At 46.9% G+C, this 17,956-nt stretch overlaps 1 protein-coding gene across 4 annotated transcripts in view; it reads left to right on the top strand.

Annotated features, from left to right (window-relative positions):
* ACP6 (acid phosphatase 6, lysophosphatidic) overlaps window positions 1-17,956 on the top strand; it is a 55,928-nt gene that overhangs the window by 18,135 nt on the left and 19,837 nt on the right. Inside the window, exon 1 of one of the 4 annotated variants that reach the window (XM_069760655.1) lies at window positions 10,022-10,151. The exons of 1 other annotated variant lie outside the window; for it this stretch is intronic. The gene's annotated coding sequence lies outside the window, so the exon portion shown is untranslated. Of the gene's footprint in view, window positions 1-10,021; window positions 10,152-15,831; window positions 16,047-17,956 lie in introns of those variants that run through there. 2 more of the 4 variants (XM_069760656.1, XM_069760660.1) reach the window with 2 other exon arrangements.

Raw genomic sequence — 17,956 nt, 5'->3', positions numbered from 1 at the left:
GGGCTGGATGTGCTTTTCTTGAACTACTCATCCTGTGTGAGCCTTACTCTGGCTCTCTCACTTGGATCCACCCGAGGCAAGCTGCAAGCCCTGTATATTGAAAAGTATCTTAGAGGGAATTTGGAGGATACACGATCTAAAGCCATTTTAGTCTTTTATCAGGTGAGTGCATAAAATTGTGCACCCTTTAAAGACTATAATATTGTGTTTACGCACTTAGGGCGCCGCGATTTGTCTGTTCTTCTCTCCCAAACAGGGTTTTTTTGTATATTGTTACCGAAAGGAGTTCTTCCTAATCGGTTGAAGATCGACACCCCAGACAGCAAAGGGGAGCGAGCAGCCTAGAGTGAAAATGGAGTATTATAACAACAGAATTGAGAGGAGAAAGGAGCTTTTATCATCCATTAAGAATATGACTAATACAAGGTTGGATAATTCTTGTACTGAACCTGTGATTGATAGTGAGACAAAAAGGACCATCACTGGTCTTTTTTTGGACTTTGAAAAACATATGAAGATGGAAATAAGACATCAGATTGATGCAGAATTTCTAGGTATTTGTATTCATCAAAAAATTGTTCCAAATGGTTTGAAGATACATTTTAATAGTACTTTTTCAGATGACAGTAATTTTACCAATAATTGGAATAATATTTTAAATGATTGTTCTTATAGTCTTATGAGTTTGTTAGTGGAAAAGCGTTCTGAGCTAGCCAGTAAAGCCACAATGATTTGTGAAAAGAAATTACTTGAACTTGAAAAGTTTAAAAGTTTACATTTTTTTAATTTGGTGAATGATGACATTACCAGGAAACTCAAAGTATTTGAAAATGATCTAGTAGATGTAAAAATAAAAAAATTTCGTAGGGATACTGTTAAAACTAAACCAATGTCAAAGGAACCAATCAGGAATAAAAACCTGATAGGTATCAATGAACCAACAAAGAAAAAACCTAGTAATTTAAGAACAGAAGTCCTGGTCCCACAGGAATTAGGTTTAAAACAAACAAGGACTATAATCAATTCAAATATAAAAAATATACATGATATTGAAACAACTATATCTCAAATTAAATTACCTCTAAATACGTCTACCCCCGAGAACATTCACACCATATTGAATAAAAATGCAAAAAAGAAAAAACCTCCACCCATTGAAAAAAACATTCCATTAGAGCCCAGGATCATTATAATGAAAAATGCTCCAACATGACCTCTCCCTAATCCTGGACGTCCCCCATTGGAAATTCCTACTGCTTCCCACAGGTTGGAAATTTCCAATGTTGAATTTGATATAAATGAACTAACTATCCATGATCATACAGAATCCCCATCTACATTCACCACAGTATTACAAGCGCCCACTCCATCACCATCTTCAGTAGTATCCAACATCTCTTTTTTAGAGATAGGTCCCACACGTCCAAGTGTTTCAGAAATAATTTTACCACCACTAATCAGTTCTTCACAAACAGCTCAAATTTTCAGTCCAATACAAAAGAATCATATTACAAATTACTTCGTACCAACTGTAATATCAAGATCCAAAAAAAGAAAAGTAGAGCAAGAGGAAAAAGAGGAAAGGGATCTAATAGAAATCTGAGAATATGTAAAAAAACAAGGAACCCTGAAACTTATAAACAACTAAATCCGCCTCTGGTTAAAATATTTAATTTGTCGTCCCATATTTTATCCTCCTCACAAATGGAAATTTTAAGTAGGGGACTAAATTTCTGCCCTGCTCAAGATATGAATGCATTCGATCTTTTTCTCGATTTAAATGCGTACACTCGTAAACTCACTCTTAAAAGGCATTTCTTGTTGAACGAAAAAAATGGGGACATTGGGGATCCCCCAAAAATACTGATCCCAATAGAAACAAATAAAGAAAGGGAATATATCCATAAGGAGGTACACCCAAAATCTCTATTTAATCCTCATCAACACCGAGGACCAAATATAGATACCTTTTTTTCATTAGTATCTGAAGAATTTAGGAAATGGGAAAATAATAATAATAAACATAAAATCCAAAAGCATGGAACTGGAAAAAACAAGATAAAAAAGGAGAACAATATCTCTAAAAGAGAGAAAATGGCATTGGAGGATTTGAGACAAAATACAGATATAGTAATAAGGCAAGCTGATAAAGGAGGGGGAGTAGTTGTGCAAAATAGATCTGACTATATTGAGGAAGCTTTGAACATATTGTCAGATATGAGATATTACAAAATTCTGAAAGAAGATCCTACACAATCCTTTGTTCGGGACTATCACCATATGATTAAGGAAGCCTATGAGAGGAACATTCTCAATAAAACAGAAAAAAGGTTTTTATCAAATCCTGCACCAACCATGGCGTTATTTTATCATCTACCAAAAGTGCATAAGAACTGTGAAAAACCACCTGGTAGACCAATTATATCAGGAATAGGGTCTTTAACTTGTCATCTTTCTCATTATATTGACCTGTTTCTACAAGATCTAGTAAAGTCTCTTCCTTCATATTTGAGAGATTCCACACAATTAATCGAGGAGCTGAGGGATATTGAATGGGAAGATAATTATTCCTTTATCTCATTGGATGTTAATTCATTATATTCCAACATAGATCACGAAATGGGGGTAAATGCAGTGGGTTTTTATTTAGAAAAGAGAGATGCTCCCCGAACAAAGAGATTTTCTGTTAAAGGGTCTGAAATTCATTCTTGAACACAATGTGTTCATTTTTGAAGGCGTACTGTACTTACAGTTGCTCGGCACCGCGATGGGGACTCGGGTCGCGCCAAGTTTCGCAAACTTATTGATGGGGCGATTCGAGTCCTCATCGTCACTTTCTAAGCCTGTTTTCTATGACAAAATAAGGCTCTACAAGCGCTTCATAGATGATCTGATTATCATATGGAAGGGGACAGAGGAGGAAGCAGCACAATTCATAAAAGAGCTCAATAATAACACCAGGGGGATTACCTTTACATCACAAATTAATAAAGAAAAAATGGTATTTCTTGATTTAGAGATCAGCCATAGTGGTAAAAAAATCATCACGAAATCCCACTTCAAAAAAGTGGATTCAAATGGCTTTTTAGATTTCAATAGTGCACATTACAAGAAGTGGAAGGTTAATATACCCCACAGCCAATTTTATCGCATCAGAAAGAATTGTACCAGAGAATCTGATTATGTAGCTCAGTCTAAAATTTTAAAAAGAAAATTTAAAGAAAAAAGATACCCGAAAAATTTGATAAATGGTGCATATAGGGACAACAAAATAAAAACACAGGAAGAATGTTTAAAAGGAAAAACCAGGAAGGGGGACACTTTGACTACTGGTAAGGAAAAAAGTGATGATCGCTGGAAATTAAATTTTGTGACAACATTCAATAGGGGCAATAAAATCATAAGAACTGTGCTTTCTAAATATTGGTACATCTTGAAGCGTGACCCTGTCTTGGGTAAACATCTCCCTGATAAACCAGGGATTACATATAGAAGGGGTAAAACTTTGAAAAATTTGGTGGCCCCCAGTAAATTAAAAAAACAGTTGGATCCAAAGAGAAAAAACATTTATAAAAATAAGGATCAAACTTTATGTGGAGTTCTTCAAGGCACCGGAGTTTTTAAATGTAACTCCAAAAAATGTTGCACCTGTGGGATCCTAGATCACGGGGCTAAAACTATTAAATGCAATAATACTGGTGATGTCTTTGAAATCTCACAAAGACTCACCTGTAGTAGTGATCATGTTGTATATGTCATCACATGCAGTTGTGGTTTGCAGTATGTGGGACGCACTGTACAGACACTGCGGTCCCGCATTAATGGCCACAGAAATAGAGCAAAAAATGGCTTTTTAAAACATAGTCTCTCAAGGCATCTACTACTTAAACATAATAAAATTTTTAACATAAAAGTAACTCCAGTGGAGCAGATACCCTCTGGAGTTGCAAACAGGAATGCTCTTTTAAACAGGAAAGAAACGTTTTGGATATATCGCTTGGGAACATTATTTCCAAATGGATTGAATGATATCATAGAGAGAGTTTAAAGGAATTTTTTTTTTTTTGTGATTTTTTTTTTTTCTTCTTGTGTTTTTTTTTTTTTTTTTCCCTTTGATATATTTTTTTTATTTATTTTTATTATATTTTTTTTTCTCTCTCTTTCTTGCATCAATGTTAACAAGGCTGTATCAATCAGTGGGTGTTTTCCTGAACTTGGTCCACACCCCAAATCAAGTTTCTGAGACTGGGATAAAAGGTGTCATACTATATATAAGTGTAATTGAATTTTATACTAGTAGGATTTGTACTGTGTTTTTATGATACCTGAAGAAGGATATATACTGTATCCGAAACGCGTTGTATCTCTTCTATTTTAAGTTATGAAATAAAAAAATATGAAATATCATCTTTGAATGTGAGTCCTGGGAAGCGCTGCCATTCATGGGCTGGATGTGCTTTTCTTGAACTACTCATCCTGTGTGAGCCTTACTCTGGCTCTCTCACTTGGATCCACCCGAGGCAAGCTGCAAGCCCTGTATATTGAAAAGTATCTCAGAGGGAATTTGGAGGATACACGATCTAAAGCCATTTTAGTCTTTTATCAGGTGAGTGCATAAAATTGTGCACCCTTTAAAGGCTATAATATTGTGTTTACGCACTTAGGGCGCCGCGATTTGTCTGTTCTTCTCTCCCAAACAGGGTTTTTTTGTATATCAGCACAAATATGGCCTTCATGGAAAAGTCATCAGATAAAAACCTCTCCTGCGTCCTCACCATAAAATTTAGCTTCAGAAGTATGCAAAAGAACATCTAAACAAGACTGATGGAAACAATTCGTGTGGATCGATGAGGTAAAATAGAACTCTGTGGCCACAATGATCAAAGGTATGTGTGGAGAAAAAAGGGCACATAATTTCAGGAAAAGAACATCTCGCCAACCATTAAGCATGAGGGTGGATCAATCATGCTTTGGGGTTGTGTTGCAGCCAATGGCATGGGGAACATTTCACTAGTAAAGGGAAGAATGGTTTCAATTAAATTTCAACAAATTCTTTATGCGAACCTAACACCATCTGCAAAAAAGCTGAAGGTGAAAAGAGGAAGAGGATGGCTTCAACAAATGGATAATGATCCTAAACACACGTCACAATTCACAAGAGACGACCTCAAAAGGGGCAGGATGAAGGTTTTACAATGGCCCTCACAGTCCCCTGATCTGAACATCATTGAGAATCTGTATCTAGACCTCAAAATACGGAGGATGCAAGACGATCCAGGAATCTCACAGAACTGGAGGAATTCTCCAAGGAAGAATGGAGGAAAATGGCTCAAAAAAGAATTGAAAGACAAGTTACAAGTTGTGAAACTTGCGAAAGTGTATGCTACTAGGTACTAACCATGCAGGGTGCCCAAACTTTTGCATTGGCCCATTTTTCTTTATGCAATTTTTAATATGTAAAAGATGGGAAAAATATATATATATATATATATATTTGCTTGCGTAAAATACAAAGGAAATGCGTCATCTGTAACTTTAGGTCTTTAGAGATCATTTCATCTTCAGCTTACAACTGTTCACAATAACAGTAATTTGATCGGGGGTGCCAAAACTTTCACATGCCACAGTATACAACTGAAAGCCTGACGCTCTGCAATGGACCAGCCCTTATGTGCGCAGCTCACAGAGGATTGTCTACATTGGTTACAACCAAATCCAGTCCCAACAATCCTCTGTGAGCTAAGCTGATACATTTCCCCTGTCCTTATACATTGTAACAAAACCGCACACAAGAGAGATTTGTCCTGCTGATGACTGGAAACAACTGTAGCAAATCCTCAGCAGTGAGACAAGTATTAGGTCAGCACAGAATTTCAGAAAGAATGTCTCCGTTCGCTGACAGCAAGCAGAAATCTGGAAATGGTGAAGAATAGAAGTGTAGTCTATTAGAAAGCTCAGGAGGATCCGTCCCATAGTACATGCGTGGCTGGTGTAGAGTCAGGAGGCTGCGGCACAGCAGGGTGTCTGTGTATTGCTCTGATAAAAATTCCTGTCGCTCCCGGGGATGAATCCTGACTCAGCGAGATGAAATCCACCAGCCATGGAGCTGTCGCGTTTTGCAATCCTGACACTTTGCAGGGACGTCACTTTGGCCTCTTAAAAATATTTACATACAGACACCCGTGGTATGAGCAGGCCCCCCGCATCTCTGTAAATAGCGAGGATGAACAGCTGCTCGAGACGCCGCCCGGACCGCATCCAACCGGTGGCTGACAACAGAGAGAACCTGCGACATCAGAAGTGTCTACATCAGCGACTCGTATCTATCCTGAGAAGGCAATACTCATCATCTCAAGATCTCTGCTTGATGTCAGTGAACTGAAACTGTCCTGGGGCTCAAAACCTGCAAATATCCCGGCCATTTACCCCTTACATGTAGCGAACAATAGCGACTGCAGCACCTACATGTTAGCCCCTAACTGCGTCCCACCCTCTGGTGGTGGGCTCATCATGGGGTAGTGATGGGTTGCCTTGGATTCTGATTAATGCCCTCCGGGGCTGGCACATTATACATGAGATGCTCAACTTTCCTCCCTTCTCTCATCTCATTCCTTGACCACCTCCAATCTGGCTTCCGCCCCCACCACTCCACCGAAACTGCCCAAACCAAAATTACTAATGACTTACAGCTAACAGACAGTTCTCCATCCTCCTCCTTCTTGACCTGTCCTCTGCCTTCGACACAGTTGACCACTGCCTACTGCTACAGATCCTCCTTTGGCATCAAAGACCTCGCCCTGTCCTGGATTGCCTCATACCTTTCTGACCGCACATTCAGCGCTTCCTACTTCGACACCACCTCCTCATCCCGCCCTCTCTCTGTTGGAGACCCTCAAGGCTCTGTCCTGGGGGCCCTACTTTTTTCCATCTATACCCTTGGCCTAGGAAAACTCATAAAGTCCCATGGCTTCCAGTACCACCTGTATGTGGACAATACTCAGATCTACCTCCCTGGCCCAGATGTCACCTCTCTGCTGTCCAGAATCCCAGAGTGTCTGTCAGCCATATCCTCCTTCTTCTCCTCTCGTTTCCTAAAACTCAATGTAGACAAAACCGAACTCATCATCTTTCCCCCATCTCACGTATCCCCCGCAACCTGATCTATCTATTATGGTAAACGGCATCATGCTCTCTCCCGCACCTGAAATCCGCTGCCTCGGGGTAACTCTCGACTCTGCCCTGTCCATCAAACTGCACGTCCAAGCTCTTGCCACCTCCTGTCGCCTCCAACTCAAAAATATTGCCAGAATCCGTCCCTTCCTCAGCCCACAATCTACCAAAACTCTTGTGCATGCCCTCATCATCTCCCGCCTCGACTACTGCAACACCCTCCTCTGTGGCCTCCCCGCTAACTCTCTTGCACCACTTCAGTCTGTCCTCAACTCTGCTGCCCGGCTAATCCACCTCTCTCCTCGCTACTCCCCTGCTTCTCCCCTCTGCAAATCCCTCCACTGGCTCACAATTCCCCAACGAATCCAGTTCAAACTACTAACACTGATCTACAAAGCCATCCACAACTTGTCCCCTCCCTATATCTCTGAACTAATCTCCCAATATCTTCCCTCACGTAACCTCCGATCCTCCCAAGACCTCCTACTCTCCTCCACGCTTATTCGTTCCTCACACAACCGCCTCCAAGATTTCTCCCGAATATCCCCCATCCTCTGGAATTCCATGCCTCAACACGTTCCACTATCGATCACCCTTGGATCCTTCAGACGGAACCTGAAAACCCATCTCTTCAGGAAAGCCTACAGCGTGCAATAACCATTCTGCTGTCTCACCACCACCCGAGTTGCCGCCTCACCACCAGAGCTGCCGCCTCACCACCACCCGAGTTGTCGCCTCACCACCACCAGAGCTGCCGCCTCACCACCACCAGAGCTGCCGCCTCACCACCACCAGAGCTGCCGCCTCACCACCACCCGAGCTGCCGCCTCACCACCACCCGAGTTGTCGCCTCACCACCACCAGAGCTGCCGCCTCACCACCACCCGAGTTGTCGCCTCACCACCGCCAGAGCTGCTGCCTCATTAACCACCAGAGCTGCCGCCTCACCACCACACGAGCTGCCGCACCCCCGACCTTCTGTCTCTCCCTCATTATCACGTAGAATGTAAGTCCGCAAGGACAGGGTCCTCTCCCCTCTGTACCAATCAGTCATTGTAAACCTGTTTACTGTAAACAATATCTATAACTCTGTACGTAACCCTTTCTCATGTACAGCACCATGGAATTAATGGTGCTATATAAATAGATAACATATTTTAGAGATATGATTAGAAGAATGTTCAATAAAAAAAAAAAAAAGTTTAATAAAGATTTAAAAAGTTTTATTTTTGAGTATTGGGGAAAAAGAAATTACCGTGTAGCTAATTTGTAGATATTATGTTTAGTAACCAGTACAATAAAATAAATATGTCATTTATGCCAGAAAAATAGAAATCACCAGAAGTTCTGGATTTACCGTAGTTCATCCTCCTGCCCCCAGAAAAAAATAAAGTTAATACCTAGGTTGTTTCTACCTCAAAATAAAAAAAAAAGTTATGCCGACATAATGGAACATGAAAACATGAAAAAAAAGGGGAAAAGAAAGTTGGATTGAGGTGACAAAAAGAAATCACTTACAGATGTTATTTTTGCGCAAAAAAGCAATGAAACACAAAAAAAAAAAGATAAAAATCTAATATTGCGCTGATCGTAATGACCCAAAGAATGAAGTTATTATTTGTGGTGAAGGATGCAAAAAAAAACAAACACGACAAAAAATGGTGGAATTGTTTTGTTTCCACGGCCACCCCCAGCTTCCCCCTCCCCCCCCCCCCCCCAAAAAAAAAAGTCTGAAAAAAAAAGTTTAACCTGTTCAGCAAAAAAAGACAAGACTTGTATAAAGTCTTGGCCATGCTGACCAATAGAAAAAAAGTTATGTTTCTATGAAGAAGGGGAGGAAAAACATTGAAAAGTTGGAGCCAAAAAGTGTGCGGGAAGGGGGATAAATGATGGGGGGCATTTCACATTTTCAGGCTTTGATTCAGATTAATCTCTCCTATTTGTCAATGGGTCCATGAATAATAAAAAAACAAACCCATAAGTGCATCACCCGAGCAGCTCCGCATTCCCATCATTGTCTTTTGGGGGGGGGGGGGGGGGGGGTCAGATCACGATTCCAAACTTTTTAAAGAAAAAAAATGCAGAAGTTTTTAAAAATGTAATTTCATCGCCATTTTGTGAAACCTGTAACTTTTCTGTTTGTCCCATTGATGCAGGATTTGGGTTTTTTTTTCTGTGGTCCGTGGATGTCTTTATTGACACCATTTTTTAGGGGTACATACAAAGTTTTAGAACACTTTTTTGATGCATTTTGTCTGATCGAAAAAAAAACGGCGATTCCTTTTTCTTTTCGCCGTTTACTGTCTGAGTTAAATAATTTGATATTTTCGTGGATCGGACATTTACGGGCACGGCAGTACCTGTTACGCTTATCTATTGGATGAAACATTCGTGGTGTTTTTCTTTTTTTTTTTTAATAATAAGTTGATGTATTTTTCAAAGAATTTAATCCCATGATCACTTATATAAGCTGTGAATTAAAGATCGTGCTGTGAATTAAAGATCGTGCCGCCAGTCTGCAGCTGGCCCTTATCGGATGATGGCGACTGTCACATACGCACTAAATTAGGCAAGATTATTCCATTCCAGGGTCTTAGAATGTTGGATGACACCGCAGCCTTCCACAGCTGAGGGTTTGCTACAACAGCTTTCATCCTGGTTATGACAGGTGGACAGAATGACTCCTTTTTTCCGTATAACGGTCGGACGGTGCGGCGGTTTTATGCCCGTGTGTAAATTTTTGCATTCCCGTGCTGCAGCCGAAAGTGAAAGTTTGTAAGTCGTCACGCCCTTCTTTGTGCTCCTGGTATAATCAGGCGCAGATCATTATTTCATGATTGTCTAGAACAAAGTCCACGGGTGCGGCCACCGGAGTGATCACAGAGCGTGGCAAAGGCCAAAAACACAAAGCTTTAGAGCCACCAGAACCTTGGACACCGGGGTCATAGGAGGAACCAGAGCGACCTCCACTCCGAAAGAAGGTGAGGACCAAGTGATGGAGCCACCAATCCAGAGCTGGAGACGTTTCTGTCCGCCCTCCAGCACCATTATTACCTTCTCCAAAACTTTCCAGCCTCCCTACTTGTAATCTCCCATTTTTGAGACTTCAAACCCAACGGTTCCATGGCCAGATCCCTAGATCTACTTGCTCTCCAGACAAGGTCGTCTGGCCAGTATCATGGGAGATGATCTTTCTCCTACATTTTTCTTTTGAAAGATAGATTTTTATCCCCTGAAATAAAAGAACAACAACTAACTTTGCTATTCAACACAACAAGCAGAGATATGGGAAAAAAATAAAAAAAAAAATACTAAAATTTTGGAACTTTGTGATTTTTTTTTTTTTTTTAAATAAAAAGAAACAATGAAAGTGTTTTTTTTTTTTTTTAAATACATGTTCATAAGAAGTTTTTGACCTGGATTTTGGAGCAAATTTTACTCAAAAATCCACATAGGAAAAAAAAAAGTTTTCCTAACTCGTTAAATAACCTTCCTTTCGATTTAAAAGGGAAAAACTCACTGCCGTTTTTTTTTTGTTTTAAAAACCGAGCAAAACTTCATTAAAAAAAAAAAACTGTCCTAACAAAAGTGTCAGATCTGAAAACTTCAATTAAAAACGGTACGGAAAGCTTCTGAAAACTGTTCTGAATGTTTTTTTTTCTGTCTAAAAAAAAAATCTGTGTGAACATACCCAAACTAATCCCCATGAGAATCTTTTACGATACATTCACAACGCGATTTTACAGCATTTTTGGAAATTCATGAAAATATTAAAAAAAAAAAAAAAAAAAAAAAAAAAAACTTTTCTTCATGGATTTTTGTAGTGGATTCTGCTAAAAAAAAAAAATCCAGATAAACAGTATAAAATTCCCTTAAAAAAACAAAACAAAACCCCTGTTGCTTTCTATTCATAACTTATGCTGCTGTTAACCCTTTCCAGTTTTCACCTTTTCCCGACCTCATTTTACATCAGTCAGGTGATAACTCTGGAGCTTCCACACATCCCAGTGATTGTGAGATTATTTTAATCTTGACATATTGTATTTTATGTCAGTGATACATTTAGGTCGATGTGAGCTGTGTATATTAATTATTATTAATTTATTTTTTATTTTCAATATTTAATAATTTGTAAATAATTATTTTATCCTTCAGTTTTTATTTTTCTGATACATTTAGGTCAATGTGATCTGTGTATATTTATTATTATTATTTATTTTTTATTTTCAATATTTAATAATTTTTACATAATTATTTTATCCTTCAATTTTTATTTTTCTGCCATTTAAAAACAGTCGCACCACGCAAAACAGTTAAAGAAAAAACATTCCCCGCACATCTCCTTTACATCTGCATCATTTTTTTTTTAAATTTCCTTATTTTCTTAAAACATTAAAAAAAAAGTTTAAATTTTAGAAGCAAATTTATTTTTCTTTCAATTAAATTTATTTATTTATTTAACGATCGCTTCACTTTTGAAGTGACTTTGCCTATATGTTAGAAAACCTATAAATAAGAACGTATTTAAAAAAAAATAAATAAAAAAATTCCCCCCCTGAAGGTATTCATAACCAAACTCAGGAAGTTTGTTTCACCTTCTGCAGGAATTAAGGCAAATTGGAATTAAAAGATAGAAAAAAATAAAAAATAAAATACAAGCCCGATAGAAAAGATCCTGTAAGCGCTGCGTGTGGTCTGTTATCTAGGGGTGGTGGTCGGTCGCCAAGGCAGCGAGCTGTAAACAAAAGTGTTAGGCAAATCCCTGCATGTGTTGCGCGGTCGAAAATACCGCCGCAGGGACTTGAACCTATTTTTCGACACTCTGTTAGCACCCGAGCATGCTCAGATAACACCTTATCCAAGCATGTTCACTCATTAGCACAAACTGCAGAAATCGGCATATAAATGGATATTCAAATGAGGATGTAGTGCTTTCAGCAAATGAAAGCACTTCCAGAGTTTATGCCTCTCCAGCTCAGCTCCATGGAAAAGGCCCATGCCTCCTGCTTGACTGTCAGCTGCTTTGCAAAGGCGCTGACAGTCAAGCAGAAGGCAGCAGAACACAGCCAGTGACCGAAGCTTGGGAAGTGCTTTCGTTGCCCAAAAAGCACTTCGGCCTCATTCCACTATCCATTCGAACGCACAGAAACAGACGAGCCGTGCGGTCACGTAAAGGTTATTCATTATGTTGACATTTGTAATTTACTCAAAAATTAAAAGAAAGTTCTAGTTTTTCAGTCACAAAATCTCTTAAAATAAATTTAAAAAAAAATTAGATTTCAAGGCAAAGCAATAAAAATAAACTACAGCACACACTGAAAAAACAAAAAACTATTTCAGGGGAGAATTTTTTTTTTTTTAAAGTTAGGATTCCTGTTAGAAAATGTGCAAAGAAAAAAAACAACCCTGCAGACAGTAAGGGGTTAACATCCCTCTGCACATTGCAGCTGTAGGGGGCACTGGCGGTCGGGAGGAGCAGCGTCAGCCCCCCACGTGTGCCGTCACCTCTGCCCCGCAGCCCCCCACGTGTGCCGTCACCTCTGCCCCGCAGCCCCCTCGTGTGCCGTCACCTCTGCCCCGCAGCCCCCCACGTGTGCCGCCATCTCTGCCCCGCAGCCCCCCACGTGTGCCGCCATCTCTGCCCCGCAGCCCCCCACGTGTGCCGTCACCTCGGCCCCGCAGCCCCCCACGTGCGCCGCCATCTCTGCCCCGCAGCCCCCCACGTGCGCCGTCACCTCTGCCCCGCAGCCCCCCACGTGCGCCGCCATCTCTGCCCCGCAGCCCCCCACGTGCGCCGTCACCTCTGCCCCGCAGCCCCCCACGTGCGCCGTCATCTCTGCCCCGCAGCCCCCCACGTGCGCCGTCATCTCTGCCCCGCAGCCCCCCACGTGCGCCGTCATCTCTGCCCCGCAGCCCCCCACGTGCGCCGCCATCTCTGCCCCGCAGCCCCCCACGTGCGCCGCCATCTCTGCCCCGCAGCCCCCCACGTGCGCCGCCATCTCTGCCCCGCAGCCCCCCACGTGCGCCGTCATCTCTGCCCCGCAGCCCCCCACGTGCGCCGCCATCTCTGCCCCGCAGCCCCCCACGTGCGCCGTCATCTCTGCCCCGCAGCCCCCCACGTGCGCCGCCATCTCTGCCCCGCAGCCCCCCACGTGCGCCGCCATCTCTGCCCCGCAGCCCCCCACGTGCGCCGCCATCTCTGCCCCGCAGCCCCCCACGTGCGCCGTCATCTCTGCCCCGCAGCCCCCCACGTGCGCCGTCATCTCTGCCCCGCAGCCCCCCACGTGCGCCGCCATCTCTGCCCCGCAGCCCCCCACGTGCGCCGCCATCTCTGCCCCGCAGCCCCCCACGTGTGCCGCCATCTCTGCCCCGCAGCCCCATCTCTGCCCCGCAGCCCCCCACGTGCGCCGCCATCTCTGCCCCGCAGCCCCCCACGTGTGCCGCCATCTCTGCCCCGCAGCCCCCCACGTGTGCCGTCACCTCTGCCCCGCAGCCCCCCACGTGCGCCGTCATCTCTGCCCCGCCATCTCTGCCCCGCAGCCCCCCACGTGCGCCGCCATCTCTGCCCCGCAGCCCCCCACGTGCGCCGCCATCTCTGCCCCGCAGCCCCCCACGTGTGCCGCCATCTCTGCCCCACAGCCCCATCTCTGCCCCGCAGCCCCCCACGTGTGCCGCCATCTCTGCCCCGCAGCCCCATCTCTGCCCCGCAGCCCCCCACGTGTGCCGTCATCTCTGCCCCGCAGCCCCCCACGTGTGCCGTCATCTCTGCCCCGCAGCCCCCCACGTGTGCCGCCATCTCTGCCCCGCAGCCCCCTAGGTGTGCCGTCACCTCTGCCCCCCAGCCCCCCACGTGTGCCGCCATCTCTGCCCCGCAGCCCCCCACGTGTGCCGCCATCTCTGCCCCGCAGCCCCCCACGTGTGCCGCCATCTCTGCCCCGCAGCCCCCCATGTGTGCCGCCATCTCTGCCCCGCAGCCCCCCACGTGTGCCGTCACCTCTGCCCCCCAGCCCCCCACGTGTGCCGCCACCTCTGCCCCCCACGTGTGCCGTCACCTCTGCCCCCCAGCCCCCCACGTGTGCCGCCACCTCTGCCCCCACGTGTGCCGCCATCTCTGCCCCTCAGCCCCCCACGTGTGCCGCCACCTCTGCCCCCCAGCCCCCCACGTGTGCCGTCACCTCTGCCCCCCAGCCCCCCACGTGTGCCGCCATCTCTGCCCCTCTGCCCCCCACGTGTGCCGTCATCTCTGCCCCGCAGCCCCCCACGTGTGCCGTCATCTCTGCCCCGCAGCCCCCCACGTGTGCCGCCATCTCTGCCCCTCTGCCCCCCACGTGTGCCGCCACCTCTGCCCCCCACGTGTGCCGCCATCTCTGCCCCCCAGCCCCCCACGTGTGCCGTCACCTCTGCCCCCCAGGTGTGCCGCCATCTCTGCCCCCCAGCCCCCCACGTGTGCCGCCATCTCTGCCCCTCAGCCCCCCACGTGTGCCGCCACCTCTGCCCCCCACGTGTGCCACCATCTCTGCCCCCCAGGTGTGCCGTCACCTCTGCCCCCCAGCCCCCCACGTGTGCCGCCATCTCTGCCCCCCAGCCCCCCACGTGTGCCGTCATCTCTGCCCCGCAGCCCCCCACGTGTGCCGCCATCTCTGCCCCCCACGTGTGCCGTCACCTCTGCCCCCCAGGTGTGCCGCCATCTCTGCCCCCCAGCCCCCCACGTGTGCCGTCATCTCTGCCCCGCAGCCCCCCACGTGTGCCGCCATCTCTGCCCCCCACGTGTGCCGTCACCTCTGCCCCCCACGTGTGCCGCCATCTCTGCCCCCCACGTGTGCCGTCATCTCTGCCCCGCAGCCCCCCACGTGTGCCGTCACCTCTGCCCCCGCAGCCCCCCACGTGTGCCGCCATCTCTGCCCCTCAGCCCCCCACGTGTGCCGCCATCTCTGCCCCTCAGCCCCCCACGTGTGCCGCCACCTCTGCCCCCCAGCCCCCCACGTGTGCCGTCACCTCTGCCCCCGCAGCCCCCCACGTGTGCCGCCATCTCTGCCCCTCAGCCCCCCACGTGTGCCGCCACCTCTGCCCCCCAGCCCCCCACGTGTGCCGCCATCTCTGCCCCTCAGCCCCCCACGTGTGCCGCCACCTCTGCCCCCCAGCCCCCCACGTGTGCCGTCACCTCTGCCCCCGCAGCCCCCCACGTGTGCCGCCATCTCTGCCCCTCAGCCCCCCACGTGTGCCGCCATCTCTGCCCCTCAGCCCCCCACGTGTGCCGCCACCTCTGCCCCCCACGTGTGCCGCCATCTCTGCCCCCGCAGCCCCCCACGTGTGCCGCCATCTCTGCCCCCCAGCCCCCCACGTGTGCCGCCACCTCTGCCCCCCAGCCCCCCACGTGTGCCGCCATCTCTGCCCCCGCAGCCCCCCACGTGTGCCGCCATCTCTGCCCCTCAGCCCCCCACGTGTGCCGCCACCTCTGCCCCCCAGCCCCCCAGCCCCCCACGTGTGCCGCCACCTCTGCCCCCGCAGCCCCCCACGTGTGCCGCCATCTTTGCCCCTCATTTCCGCAACTGTAAGCCCCGCCTCCTCCTCACCTGATCACCTGACCTCCCCTCTAGAGTTTACGTAGGCCGAACCCTCTACGACGCTTTGCATCATGGTCGTTGTAGTCCTTCGCTGTTCCAGCAACCTCAGGTGAAAGCGCCGCTGATACTACAACTCCCACAAGTCATCAGTGCTATAATTAACCTGTCACCGTCCAGCCAGGAGTGCAGAGCTGATGATGGCACATAGCACAGGGAGATAAGAGGGAGCCGGTGAGTGTGAGCCCGGGTGGTCTCCGCCTGAACGCGCTGTCCTCATCCCCTGCAGACCCCTGATTCCTCCTCCTCCTTCCGGTGACTACCCTGCTGTCTCTGTCTGACCACCTCTTCTCTATTCTCCTTCATAGTATACTGGACTTAGGGGGTCACAGCCGTGCTCAGAGGTCTGATCACTGGGGTCACATCATAGAAACCCTCCCAAGTGATGACAAGAATGGGGGTCCATACATCCTGCTTGAATGAGGGGGATAACCAAGCACGTGATCTGCCACCAACTACTGATAGAGGGGCTGCAAGGACACTGTGGTCATAATGGAAGTGGGTTCAGCAGTGCGACCCCCAGTGATACATAGAGATCTGTACAGTCACCACTAGGGGGAGCTCACTACATACAGATCTATACAGCCACCACTAGGGGGAGCTCACTACATACAGATCTATACAGCCACCACTAGGGGGAGCTCACTGCATACAGATCTATACAGTCACCACTAGGGGGAGCTCACTACATACAGATCTATACAGTCACCACTAGGGGGAGCTCACTACATACAGATCTATACAGTCACCACTAGGGGGAGCTCACTACATACAGATCTATACAGTCACCACTAGGAGGAGCTCACTACATACAGATCTATACAGCCACCACTAGGGGGAGCTCACTACATACAGATCTATACAGCCACCACTAGGGGGAGCTCACTGCATACAGATCTATACAGTCACCACTAGGGGGAGCTCACTACATACAGATCTATACAGTCACCACTAGGAGGAGCTCACTACATACAGATCTATACAGCCACCACTAGGGGGAGCTCACTACATACAGATCTATACAGTCACCACTAGGGGGAGCTCACTACATACAGATCTGTACAGTCACCACTAGGGGGAGCTCACTACATACAGATCTATACAGTCACCACTAGGGGGAGCTCACTACATACAGATCTATACAGTCACCACTAGGGGGAGCTCACTACATACAGATCTATACAGCCACCACTAGGGGGAGCTCACTACATACAGATCTGTACAGTCACCACTAGGGGGAGCTCACTACATACAGATCTATACAGCCACCACTAGGGGGAGCTCACTACATACAGATCTATACAGTCACCACTAGGAGGAGCTCACTACATACAGATCTATACAGCCACCACTAGGGGGAGCTCACTACATACAGATCTATACAGCCACCACTAGGGGGAGCTCACTGCATACAGATCTATACAGTCACCACTAGGGGGAGCTCACTACATACAGATCTATACAGTCACCACTAGGGGGAGCTCACTACATACAGATCTATACAGCCACCACTAGGGGGAGCTCACTACATACAGATCTGTACAGTCACCACTAGAGGGAGCTCACTGCATACAGATCTATACAGTCACCACTAGGGGGAGCTCACTGCATACAGATCTGTACAGTCACCACTAGGGGGAGCTCACTACATACAGATCTGTACAGTCACCACTAGAGGGAGCTCACTATGCACAGATCTGTACAGTCACCACTAGGTGGAGCTCACTACATACAGATCTGTACAGTAACCACTAGGGGGAGCTCACTACATACAGATCTCTACAGTCACCACTAGGGGGAGCTCACTACATACAGATCTGTACAGTCACCACTAGGGGGAGCTCACTGCATACAGATCTGTACAGTCACCACTAGAGGGAGCTCACTATGCACAGATCTGTACAGTCACCACTAGGGGGAGCTCACTGCATACAGATCTGTACAGTCACCACTAGAGGGAGCTCACTATGCACAGATCTGTACAGTCACCACTAGGGGGAGCTCACTACATACAGATCTATACAGTCACCACTAGGGGGAGCTCACTGCATACAGATTTATACAGCCACCACTAGGGGGAGCTCACTGCATACAGATCTGTACAGTCACCACTAGGGGGAGCTCCAGGGCCGTATTTGCCACTAGGCACTTGAGGGCAGGTGCCT

Source organism: Ranitomeya imitator, chromosome 3 (genome assembly GCF_032444005.1).
Source record: "Ranitomeya imitator isolate aRanImi1 chromosome 3, aRanImi1.pri, whole genome shotgun sequence".
NCBI lineage: Eukaryota > Metazoa > Chordata > Amphibia > Anura > Dendrobatidae > Ranitomeya > Ranitomeya imitator.
Note: the sequence above shows the minus strand (reverse complement) of the source record. Positions and strands in the feature narration are given on the sequence as shown.